This window comes from Podarcis cretensis (assembly GCF_951804945.1).
Source record: "Podarcis cretensis genome assembly, chromosome: 3".
NCBI lineage: Eukaryota > Metazoa > Chordata > Lepidosauria > Squamata > Lacertidae > Podarcis > Podarcis cretensis.
The window spans coordinates 1,787,850-1,801,173 of NC_137172.1; the positions used below are offsets into that span (position 1 = coordinate 1,787,850).

Here is a 13,324-nt window from a genome sequence, read left to right on the forward strand (position 1 = left end):
AGCCGCCCTGAGCCCGGCTCTGGGCGGGGTATAAATAAAATTTATTATTATTATTATTATTGTTGTTCTTGTTGTAGAGAGTAGGGACCTAATGGTTTAAAGAAAATACGAGTAAAATACCTGATGGGTTGTGACATGGAAGATGGATGCTGCTTCAGAGAGTAGAATCTGAAGCAATGGCTTCAAGTAAGAGATTCTGAGCAAACATCAGGAAGAACTTTCTGACAGCAGGAACTGTTTGGCAATGGAACAGTCTCCCTCGGCTGGTCTCTCCTTCCTTGGAGGTTTTTAAGCAGAGGTTGGATGGACATTTGTCAGGGATTCTTTAGCTGAGATTCCTGCCTCGCAGGGGGTTGGGCCAGATGACCTTCAGGGGTCCCTTTCAACTCTGCAATTCCATGGTTTTATTAACTCCTGGGGGTGCCTTCCAACTCCACCCCCACAGTTCAGGCCGGACACAGAGGTCCAGCTCCGAGGGCCTTCTGGTGGTTCCCTCCCTGCAAGAAGTGAGCTAACAGGGAACCAGGCAGAGGGCCTTCTCGGTGGTGGCACCCACCCTGTGGAACGCCCTCCCACCAGATGTCAAAGAGAACAACAACTACCAGACTTTTAGAAGACATCTGAAGGCAGCCCATCTGAAGGCAGCCCTGTGGAACGCCCTCTTATCTGATGTAAAGGAAATAAACAACTCAACTATCTGACTTTTAGGGACGCGGGTGGCGCTGTGGGTAAAAGCCTCAGCGCCTAGGACTTGCCGATCAAAAGGTCGGCAGTTCGAATCCCCACGGCGGGGTGTGCTCCCGTCGTTCGGTCCCAGCGCCTGCCAACCTAGCAGTTTGAAAGTACCCCCGGGTGCAAGTAGATAAATAGGGACCGCTTACCAGCGGGAAGGTAAACGGCGTTCCGTGTGCTGCGCTGGCTCGCCAGATGCAGCTTGTCACGCTGGCCACATGACCCGGAAGTGTCTGCGGACAGCGCTGGTTCCCGGCCTATAGAGTGAGATGAGCTCACAACCCTAGAGTTGGACACGACTGGCCCGTACGGGCAGGGGTACCTTTACCTTTACCTATCTGACTTTTAGAAGACATCTGAAGGCAGCCCTGTTTAGGGACGTTTTTAATGTTTGATGTTTTATTGTGTTTTTAATGTTCTGTTTTAATGTTCTGCCCAGAGTGGCTGGGGAAAGCCAACCAGATGGGCGGGGTATAAATAATAAATTATTTTTTTATATATATAATTTTTATTAATTTTCCAATTTTAAGACAAAATAACATACATCGACAAACAAAAACAAACACACAGATATGATTTCATAACCTCATTTTCATAAGCCTTCTTTCTCGGACTTCCCCATACCTCCCCCTTTTTGCATCCTTATTTTACAGTTTTTCAGCAACCCTTTACTCCAATTAATTAAAACTTATTATCTTATTATCTTTCTCAATTTCATCTTATTTCAACAAACAATTTCCGCTGCAATTCTGTATCTTCCTTTCCCTTGACATTTTAGCACTCATCAATATTGTAACAGTTCTTAAGATAAGCTTTGAACTTCTTCCAGTCTTCCTCCACCGTCTCTCTCCCCTGGTCACAGATTCTGCCAGTCATCTCCGCCAGTCCCATAAAGTCAATCCTTGCTGCTGTAGTGGCGTACATAAAAAAAGTCCTATCCTTCCTTGACACCAATTGGCCGACCATGCCTAAGAGAAATGCCTCTGGTTTCTTGTGAAAGGTACATTTAAGTACCTTCTTAATTTCATTATAAATCATTTCCCAAAAGGCTTTAATCTTTGGGCAGGTCCACCAAAGGTGAAAGAAGGTACCTTCAGTCTCATTACATTTCCAGCATTTATTATTGGGTAGATGATAAATCTTCGCAAGCTTGACTGGGGTCATGTACCACCTATAAATCATTTTCATAATATTTTCTCTTAAGGCATTGCATGCCGTGAATTTAATACCGGTGGTCCATAACTGTTCCCAGTCAGCAAACATAATGTCATGACCAATATCCTGTGCCCATTTAATCATGGCTGATTTAACTGTCTCATCTATTGTATTCCACTTCAGCAACAAATTATACATTCTTGATACATTCTTAGTATTGGGTTCTAACAATTCTGTTTCCAGTTTCGATTTCTCCACCTGGAAGCCAATTTTCCTGTCTTGTTTGAAAGTTTCCATTATTTGGTAATAATGGAGCCAATCTCGTACCTTGGACTTTATTTTCTCAAAACTCTGTAGTTTAAACTCACCACTTTCTTGTTCTAAAATTTCAGAGTATTTTGGCCATTTGGATTCTATGTTAAGTTTCTTCACTTCCTTAGCCTCCATAGGTGATAACCACCTAGGAGTTTTATTTTCCAACAAATCCTTGTATCGAATCCAAACATTATATAGTGCTTTCCTGACAATATGGTTTTTAAAACCCTTGTGAACTTTAACCTTGTCATACCATAAATATGCATGCCAGCCAAACCTATTATCGAACCCTTCCAGATCCAGAATGTCTGCATTCTCAAGAAGTAGCCAATCTTTCAACCAGCAGAAAGCTGCCGATTCATAGTACAGTCTTAAATCCGGCAGGGCAAACCCCCCTCTTTCTTTTGCATCAGTAAGTATCTTAAATTTTATTCTGGGCTTTTTGCCCTGCTAGATAAATTTAGATATATCTTTCTGCCACTTCTTGAAACAATCTAGTTTATCCACGATTTGTAATGTCTGGAACAAAAATAACATTCTAGGCAATACATTCATTTTAATCACTGTGATTCGGCCTAACAAGGAAAGCTTCAGATTCGACCATATTTCTAGATCTTTCTTTACCTCTGTCCAGCATTTATCATAATTGTCTTTAAATAATTCACATTTTTAGATGTCATGTTAATCCCCAAATATTTTACTTTCTTTGCCACCATTAACCCAGTTGCATTTTGGAATCTCTCTCTTTCGACATTTGTTAATTTTTTTCCCAAAACTTTAGTTTTTTGTTTGTTCAACTTGAATCCTGCCACCTGACCAAAGAATTGAATTAACTCTAAAACTCTTTTTGTACTAGTGTCTGGCTCTTGTAAAGTCAATACTAGGTCATCTGCAAATGCCTTCAATTTGTAATGTTTAGCTCCGACCTATAAATAATAAATTATTATCACCTTGCTGACAAAGGTCCGTATAGTTAAAGCTCTGGTTTTCCCAGTAGTGATGGATGGAAGTGAGAGCTGGACCACAAAGAAGGCTGGTCGCCGAAGAATGGATGCTTTTGAATTCTGGTGCTGGAGGAGACTCTTGAGAGTCCCATGGACTGCAAGAAGATCAAACCTCTCCATTCTGAAGGAAAACAGCCCTGAGTGCTCACTGGAAGGACAGATCCTGAAGCTGAGGCTCCAAGACTTTGGCCACCTCATGAGAAGAGAAGACTCCCTGGAAAAGACCCTGATGTTGGGAAAGATGGAGGGCACAAGGAGAAGGGGGCGACAGAGGACGAGATGGTCGGACAGTGTTCTTGAAGCTACAAACATGAGTCTGACCAAACTGCAGGAGGCAGTGGAAGACAGGAGGGCCTGGCGTGCTCTGGTCCAGGGGGTCACGAAGAGTCGGACATGACTAAACATCATCATCATCATCATTATTCTTATTATTATTATTACGATTCCATGGTTATATGACCTCCAGCAGACACTAAGCATCCAGACCAATGCTTACAGAAACTTAAGCAGGATTCCTGACCCTTTGCAGCCGCTGGGAGCTGGTGCTCCTACGAACGGCCCCCTCCTTACTGCGTTCCTATAATAATTAGGTACAAGGGGGTGAGTTGTAGCTGTAGCTGCCCGGAGTTCACATCGTGGCCCCTCCAGTCGGCAGTCCTCCGCCTCCCGGCCTTCTCTCACAGCTCCTTCAAGCTCCATCACTTTCTCCTTCTTTGGTGACACGGAGAATGTATTCATTTTTCATAATCCCTCATCCGAGATGCAAAGACAAACACAAGCAGGCCTGAGATTTATAACCAGTGGAAAATAACAAGATGATAAGATCAGCTCCAGGCCCAGCCAGCAGGATACATCCGGGGGCTGGGGGGGGGGGGGGAGAGAAGAGAGGGAGAGAGAGAGTCACACCAAGAGGGGAGAAGGAGGTGCTGTGTGCTTGTTTGCCCTCCAGCTCTGCAAAAGTTTGCCTCCACTAAAACATGCCCAGCGAGGGATAAGGAGAATGGTGTGTAATAAATGAAAATCTGCCCTTATTCCCTTATGGGGGACACAAGAGCCTTTATAGAGTCCTTTGCAGGTTCTCCATCGGTCAGAGAAAATAACAGAGGCCAACCAGAGAATTTTGAGAAGCAAAGCAGCTCGTAAGCCTGATCTTTATTGAACTGTTGCAACAGGGTGCTCCCCTCACACGCAGGAGAAGGAAGAGGACCCAGGACCCAGGTGTGCCCGCCCTTACATAGACAATTCAAATTATCCGCTCTGGAGTTCAAGACCACCCCCAGAAACATCATACCTACATCACAGAAAGGGGTGGTCTACAACAGAAATCTGAGTGCTTTGTTTACCAGAAATCTGAGTGCATTGTTTACCTCCTGTCTCGCAGGTTACCTGTTAATGGTCACTTGATTGGATACCCTGGGGAGCCTGGCTAGTCTTTTGTAATGATAAATTCCTGAGCCAGGTCACAGGCTCACCCTATTCATTCACAGACATACCCTTAGGCCAGGATTAGTGAAGGAAAAGACAATGGGGAGGCTTTTCCATTTTCCTTAACCTTGCAGAGAAATCATTTGGTCAGTTTGGGAATCAAAAATGGTTCCAGGGCTGTTTTCCTGTGCTGCTTCAGACACGTGGTTTATATATATATGTACGCGTTTGCTTGGTACGTTTATGAACCTTTATTATATACATAAGACCTTAATTTTTCATTTCAATGTGTCGTGCGCTGCCTGCTGGTCAGTCTGATGGACGAGGTGCCGGCCTTTCCCATCCCGGTGCCCTGTGGATGTTTTGAGCAGCTATTCCTACCCGGATTAAGGAGAGATAAAGTAAAAGCACTTATTAGCGCAGCACGTGGCTAAACTGCGGAACTCCTTGCCACAGGAGGCGGTGAGGGCCGTCAGTTCAGATTGCTTTAAAAGAGGAGGAGACAAATTCATGGATGAGGGGAATGTTATCACCGGCTACTTGCCACAATGGCCGTACTCTGCCTCCACAGTCAGAGGCAGCGATGCTTCTGGATAGTGGTTGCTGGAAACCACAAGAGCGGAGAGTGTTGCTCTCGTGTTCGAATCCTGCGTGCTGGTTTCTCACCAGGTATTTGGTTGACCACTGTGAGAACAGGATCCTGGCCTATACGGGCCATTGGCCTGATCCAGCAGCTTCCTCGCTAAAGAAAACATCTATTACCCCAGTCTCTCGGTAACAAGAGATTCCAGGTTATCCAGGTTTGGTTTCCTTGGAATGAACTTGTCTTTGGGATGTATGGTGTTATCTGCACATGTACACAACCTGAGCATAAGATGGAAGGGCTCACAGCATCAACACTCCAGGAGGTCTTGCTTCTCTATTATCAGCATCTTTGTAGCCAGCACAGAGCAAACAGGTCTCTGTGTCTCCAGCTTCCAGCCTGAATACTGCTTGCAGTTTTCCCAAAATTGTTGGGTTGGCCGCTGTGAGAACAGGATTCTAGACTGGAGCCAGAAGAACTTTTCTTATGTTCTAAGGGTTGTCCTCCTGTACTTTCGACTAGCTTGTCAGCCAATCCAGCTCCTTGCCCATTTGTGAAATTCCAGGGGATGGAAATTTCTTGGGAGTAAACCCAGTGTTCAGAGTGGGGTTTACATCTCGGTAAATGTGCGCAGGATGCTACACCTATGTTTTCTTTTTTTGTGGGGAGGCCTTGATGATGGCCTCCATTTATTTATTTACTTACTACATCTTTATGCATTGTGGGTTAAACCGCAGAGCCTAGGACTTGCCGATCAGAAGGTTGGTGGTTCAAATCCCAGCGACAGGGTGAGCTCCCGTTGCTCAGTCCCTGCTCCTGCCAACCTAGCAGTTCGGAAGCACGTCAAAGTGCAAGTAGATCAATAGGTACCGCTCCGGCGGGAATGTAAACGGCATTTCCGTGCACTGCTCTGGTCTGCCAGAAGCAGCTTAGTCATGCTGGCCACATGACCCGGAAGCTGTACGCCGGCTCCCTCGGCCAGTAAAGCGAGATGAGCGCCGCAACCCCAGAGTCGGCCACAACTGGACCTAATGGTCAGGGGTCCCTTTACCTTTACCTTGCATCTTTATTTAGCCTGCCCTCCGTCTGTGGTCCCAGACCAGGCTCAGATTCAGGCAAGCCAAGGCTGCTCTTTTAAACATCTGTATCTTGAAAGGAAATCTGTTCAGAGGTTTCGTATTGCCATGTTAGAAAAGAAAACGTCTTATGAAATTAGAGAGTTCGCTTGCAGGACCTTCAATCTGGTGAGCAGCCAAGGTTTAGCAACATTCAAGTGCAGAGAGACAGACACAGAGAGAGCGCTCTACTTAACATTTGCAGTAAATCCAGGTTTTGCAAGGCACATCTTCCCATGCAGAACAGCAGCTTTGCATAAGGCAGTCCAGGTTTTGCAAGGTGCATCTTCATTTGCATGCTGAGGAGCATTATTGCATAGTGCTTTGCTTCATATTAGAACATTGGTAGCATAGCTGTCAACTTTTCCCTTTTCTTGCGAGGAATCCTATTCGGAATAAGGGAATTTCCCTTTAAAAAGGGGAAAACTTGACAGCTCTGATGGGTAGACAAACTAAGGCCCCTGGGCTGGATCCGGCCCAATCGCCTTCTAAATCCAGCCCACAGATGGTCCGAGAATCAACGTGTTTTTACATGAGTAGAATGTGTCCTTTTATTTAAAATGCATCTCTGGGTTATTTGTTGGGCATAGGAATTCGTTCTTTTTTCTTCTTCCCAAAATATAGTCCGGCCCCCCACAAGGTCAGAGGGACAATGGGCCAGCCCCCTGCTGAAAAAGTTTGCTGACCCCTTTACTAGAACATAAGATGAGCCCGGCTGGATCAGGCCAAAGGCTCACCTCATTCTGCTTCCTGTTCTCACAGTGGCCGACCAGGGCGAGGGAGCCGGCGTTTGTCCACAGACAACTTTCCGGGTCATGTGGCCAGCATGACTAAACCATTTCTGGCGCAACGGGACACCATGACCAAAACCAGAGCAGCGCACAGAAACTCCCGTTGCTCGGTCCCTGCTCCTGCCAACCTAGCAGTTTGAAAGCACGTCAAAGTGCAAGTAGATAAATAGGTACTGCTCCAGCAGGAAGGTAAATGGTGTTTCCGTGCGCTGCTCTGGTTCGCCAGAAGCGGCTTAGTCATGCTGGCCACATGACACGGAAGCTGTATGCCGGCTCCCTCGGGCAATAAAGCGAGATGAGCGCCGCAATCGCAGAGTCATCCTCGACTGGACCTAACGGTCAGGGGTCCCTTTACCTTTACATTTGTCTCACACAGCCTAGGACTTGCCGATCAGAAGGTCGGCGCTTCGAATTCCCGCGACGGGGTGAGCTCCCGTTGTTCGGTCCCTGCTGCTGCCAACCTAGCAGTTCGAAAGCACGTCAAAAGTGCAAGTAGATAAATAGGTACCACTCTGGCGGAAAGGTAAACGGCGTTTCCGTGCGCTGCTCTGGTTCGCCAGAAGCGGCTTAGTCATGCTGGCCACATGATTCGGAGGTTGTACGCCGGCTCCCTTGGCCAATAAAGCGAGATGAGTGCCGCAACCCTAGAGTTGGCCACGACTGGACCTAATGGTCAGGGGTCCCTTTACCTTTACCACACCCTTGGGCATGCAATGAGATTACGCCACAGAAGAGCCAGAGGGGAAATGCGACAAAAAGCTGGGGGCCCCAAATGTCTCTGATCTCTCCGCTCTTCCTTCCCACCCCAAATGCCTGATTATCAACATCTGTTCCATCCAGGGCCTGCTTGTTTTTCTGAAGGGGAAACGGTTCCCTACAGATTCCCGGGTGATGGCAAACAGGACTCCTGTTGCACACCTGTCTGTGCTGGTGAATTAGAGTTAAAAGCTCTGCCACGGCCTTGATGTCCCGGGCTGTTTATGATCCCGGGAGGCGGTTCCGCCGTCCTGTCGCAATTAATCAGCGCATGTGGCTGCCGCTTGTTCGTTAATGGAACATCCAATTCCTTTTTATCTCTCCAACTCCCCCCCCCCCCAACAACTCCCAGCTCAGGAAACAGCCCTTGCCCGAGTAATTGAATTTGCCAGGTTCGGAATAGCTTATGCACGCAGCCGAGATGAGCAGATACCTGGAGATTTTCCATGACACCTATTTTGGAAAGCTGTCTCTTCTTTTTGTTTAAAAGGGAGGCAGCCTATTCTCTTTGTTTTGTATGTGTTGCGGGGTGGGGTGGGGTGAGCACAGCAGGGGAAGGAGAGAGAGGCTTTAAAAGGCAACGTTTTGACATGGAGCTGAAAAATTGCAGTTGACGCAAGGACGGGATCAGCCTTCAGATCACCAACTTCCCCGGTTCCGGGAGACGCGTCCATCAACTTCAATTTCCTGAGGAACACCCAAATGCACAGCCGTTCTCTCCCCTGCGGTGGAAAAGGATGGCAAAGGCTGCTGAGATGTAAGAAAGGAAGAAGAGGCTGCTGGATCAGGCCAGTGGTCCATCTAGGGGCCGACCAGAGGCCCCAGTGGCGAACCAGCAAGCAGGATTCGAACACAGAGCCAGTCACCGCCCCACCTGTGGTTTCCAGAAACTGGGATTCTGGTGGAAGTTGGTTTTTAAAAAAATAGTACAGGAAAATCTGGATGTTGTTTGCCAATTTTCCATTTTTAAAAAAGCTCAGAAATGGTGATTTTGGAGGGGAAAAAAGGCTCAGCAACTTTGGCCAAACAAACAAACTCAACAACTTTTTCTGTCCAGATTTTCACTGTTCTTTCATGTTATGATGCATATGAAAGAGAGAACAACACCAGACAAAAATTAAAAGGGGGAAAACAGAACTATAAGATAGGAATGTAGAATGAGTCCACTTGCACAGGGGTTAAAATAGCAAAGGCTTTCGACTTTATCAGATTGTACAGTTTCAGGTTTGTCAGGCTTGTGCCCTGGTTGCCTTGAAAATGATGCTTTTGCTGTACATGCAATAAAGGAACACCAAATCGAATAAAACATGCCTGGAGGTTCTAGTCCCTGTCGAAACCTCAGAGGATTCATGATTGTCTCCATAATAGCTCTATTCCAGAGCGAGCACTACCAAGTATCCGGTGTGTAAGTGTATGGGCTTTTCCCCATTGAGTTGAGATTACTGTTTGTGCTGCCAAGATCATACGGTTGCAATTGAAATTATTCAAACCCCCATTGCAAATTGGGTTTATTATCAACATTTACAGACTTTCGGCTGTTTGCAATGAGCAAATCAAATCAAAGCAATTGAAATGGCTCGATACAACGGATGCTTCAAGTGCCACCCCCCCCCCCGCCGAATTCAGCTGAAAATGCAATTTATCCTGGCTTCTCCAGTCTCACGATTATTCAACCCCTTCATGGCAAACATCTTTCGTCCTTTACAGAGCAGCTATTTTGCTTGCTGCAAACGATTGCAGCCATATGTAAGACCAATTCTTTTGACGGTATATCTATGTTGGTGTCATCGAAAACACCCAGCCACATTAATTTGGGATGAGGATGAATAGTTTCCTCGGTGATATTTATAAGCTCTGTCAAAAATGAATTCGGAAAATTTTGCAGCAACCTTTGAATTTGTGTGGCACCGACTGGGCAACCCTTTCCAAGCTGCAGAGGCAGAAAAGCAGGGTTTTCGCAGACTCCGTTACCTGAAAGGACCTGCAGGTTGACAGCCGTTGTGTCCAGGCAGCTGTGACTTTTCCATCCGGAAAAAGAACAAGTTTATTTGGTATTGCAGCTACAACAGATGGCAGCCGGAGAGCTGGTGTTATTGGGTTTTTAAAGACACTTCACGGAGGGGTCTGCCTCTCCTCCTGGGTACGGCCTAGACTTCCAATTACATTATAGTGGTACCTTGGTTCTCAAACTTAATCAGTTCCGGAAGTCCGTTCCAAAGCGTTCCAAAACCAAGGTGAGCTTCCTTAGGTCCCAGGCCCTAAGGAAGTCAGACTATCCTCCGCCAGGGCCAGGGCCTTCTCAGTGATGGCTCTGACCTGGTGGAACGCTCTGTCCCATGAGACCAGGGGCCTGCAGGATTTAACCTCCTTCCGCAAGGCCTGTAAAACAGAGCTATTCCGCCTGGTTTTCAATTTAAACTTACGTAGCCTGATCTTTTATTCCCCTTCCTTCCCCTTTTATGAAGATTCCCCGCTCTGGGATCCCACAGCTAATTCTCTCCTGGTTTCCTCGCTGGCCCAAGTAGGACCAATTCAGCCAGCTAGCCCTGGGGATTATCTAACTGATTTTTTATTTTTATTTTTATTTATGTTTTTATACTTTATTTTATGCTGCTTTTATAATTAAGTGTTTTAAAGTGTTTTAAATTTGTTGTTAGCCGCCCTGAGCCTGGTTTTTGAACTGGGAAGGGCGGGGTATAAATAAAAATATATTATTATTTATTATTATTATGGAAATAATGCAAAATGGATTAATCCCTTCCAGACTTTTAAAAGACAACCCCTAAAACAGCAATTTAACTTGAGTTTTACTATCTAACAAGACCATAGATCGATAATACGAAAGCAATTAACAATGTACTGCAGTCACATCATCAATAAATCAGTAGCTGAACTGGGTTCCACACAGTCACAAAAACGAAATGAAAAAGAACCACAAGAACAAAAACACAAAATAAATAGTAAAAACAGACAGACCTCAGCGTAACACTCAAAACGGAAGTGTGGCACTCAAAACAGAGCATGTTCGACTTCCAAAAAAAGTTCGCAAACCGGAACACTTCTGGGTTTGCAGTGTTTGGGTTCCAAGTTGTTTGAGTACCAAGGCGTTTGAGAACCAAGGGGCCACTGTACTGTTCTGCCAAGAGAGCATCGAATCACAGGCATGTCGAGTTGGAAGGGACCCCACAGGAATTGCAGGCATTGCTTGTGCCAAGCTAGGAGCCAGAATTCCTGTGATCGGAAAAGCCACCATGCACCACCAGTGAGATAAATGACAACGTGGACTCCTAGGCGTGCATCTACTGTAAAAAAAATGTACTTCCAGGTAAGAGTGCAAGCCATGTTGCAAGTCCTCATGCCATGCATAATTTTACAATTCTTATTTATTGCATTTCTATCACCACAGAGCCTAGGACTTGCCGATCAGAAGTTCAGCGGTTCAAATCCCCGCGACGGGCTGAGCTCCCGTTGCTCGGTCCCTGCTCCTGCCGACCTAGCAGTTCGAAAGCACATCAAAGTGCAAGTAGATAAATAGGTACCACTCCAGCGGGAAGGTAAATGGCATTTCTGTGCACTGCTCTGGTTTGCCAGAAGCGGCTCAGTCATGCTGGCCACATGACCCGGAAGCTGTACGCCGGCTCCCTTGGCCAATAAAGCGAGATGAGTGCTGCAACCCCAGAGTCAGCCACGACTGGACCTAATGGTCAGGGGTCCCTTTACCTTTATTCATTGTATTGGGACGTGGTGAGGCATCTAATCATAGCCTGCATTTTTATTAAGGCTTGATCAGGGCCTGTATTTTAAAATGAGCTTAAAGATTTTCAAATGTTCATGCCAGGCAGAAGACCAGCTGCCTAAGAACCTTGGCAAGATGTTTATTCTCCTGGACAAGGGGGCCCCCTGATTTATAGCAGAAAACAATTCTCAAAGTCGTAAAAAGGGAATTACAGGCTGACAGCCAAGGTTACACTGACCCTACATATTACAGAAGATAAAAAAAGAGATAAACATAATTAAGAGTGGGTAAATAGTAAAATAAAACCATGTGCCTCCCATTAAACTTGAGCCATATTTTCCTAAGGTTGAAAGGTCAAGAGCAGTGAAAAAGGCAACTGGCTTGGCTGGAGAAGATAGGTTTCTTCCTATCTTATTTTGAGGCTGGAAACTGTTCCTTCCTTTTTTACTTTGAGAGGGTTTATTCTTCTAAAAGGCTATCTATGTTATGTATTAAATATATTGGCTTAAATGTAATTATGCAAAGGAATTAGAAGCTAAGAAATGTTAAATCCTTATGCTAGATTCTTATTTCATATAGTTGGAAGAGATCACAGGGGCCATCAGCCATCAGCCCAGCCCCCCCTGCCAAGCAGGAAACATCATTAGAGCACACATATGGTTGTCAGGCCTTTGTTTAAAGACCTCCAAGAGAAGGAGATCTTTCGATGATGATGTGAACTCAAGATCCTTGACATCTGTTTAAGATAAAAATTTAAGATTAAACCATCTGTTTTGGAGGGCAATAGGGCGAGGTGAGCTGGTAATTAAGGTTCCTTGTTGAGACACATGTAAGATATATTACTACTTATTTGTCATTTATAGATAGAAGAATATATAGCTTTTTGTTTCCCATAAAAGGGCAAGAGGAAATGGGTGTATCTTTTGTGATTGGTTCTAGCAAACAGCCAATAGGAATTTCAACCAGGCTGATTGGACAGAGGCAGCCACAGGAGGAGCAAGGGGGCTGGATTAAGGAAATATAAGTGCTGGCCAGAATGGCAGGAGGCCAGGCCAGAGCTTGGTAACCATATACCACTGTGCCTCTCATTTATTTGTCTGACAAATAAATTATTATTTTAATTTCTCTATTGCTGCGTTGAATATTTCATTCCAGCTAAGCGTTAACCACAAGCAGGGTGCTACAGTGGGTGGCGCTGTGGTCTAAACCACAGACCCTAGGACTTGCCAATCAGAAGGTCAGCAGTTCAAATCCTCACAACGGGGTGAGCTCCCATTGCTCATTCCCTGCTCCTGCCAACCTAGCAGTTCGAAAGCACACCAGTGCAAGTAGATAAATAGGTACCACTCTGGCGGGAAGGTAAACGGCATTTCCGTGCACTGCTCTGGTTTGCCAGAAGCGGCTCAGTCATGCTGGCCACATGACCCGGAAGCTGTACGCTGGCTCCCTCGGCCAGTAAAGCGAAATGAGAGCCGCAAACCCAGAGTCGTCCACGACTGGACCTAACGGTCAGGGGTCACTTTACATTTTATCCTGCCTTTCTCCCAAGGAGCTCCAGGCAGCATATGTACTTCTCCTCCTCCCCATTTTATCCTTTCAACAACAACAACCCTACGAGGAAGTTTAAGCTGAGTGTGAGTGGCCCAATGTCACCCAGTGAACTTCATGGCCGAGTGTGGATCTTAACCCATGTTGCCTCTTATCACTGCACA

At 45.8% G+C, this 13,324-nt stretch overlaps 1 long non-coding RNA gene across 1 annotated transcript in view; it reads right to left on the reverse strand.

Annotated features, from left to right (window-relative positions):
- Positions 1–13,324, reverse strand: part of LOC307212073 — a 198,262-nt gene that overhangs the window by 171,142 nt on the left and 13,796 nt on the right. The gene's annotated exons all lie outside the window — the stretch shown is intronic.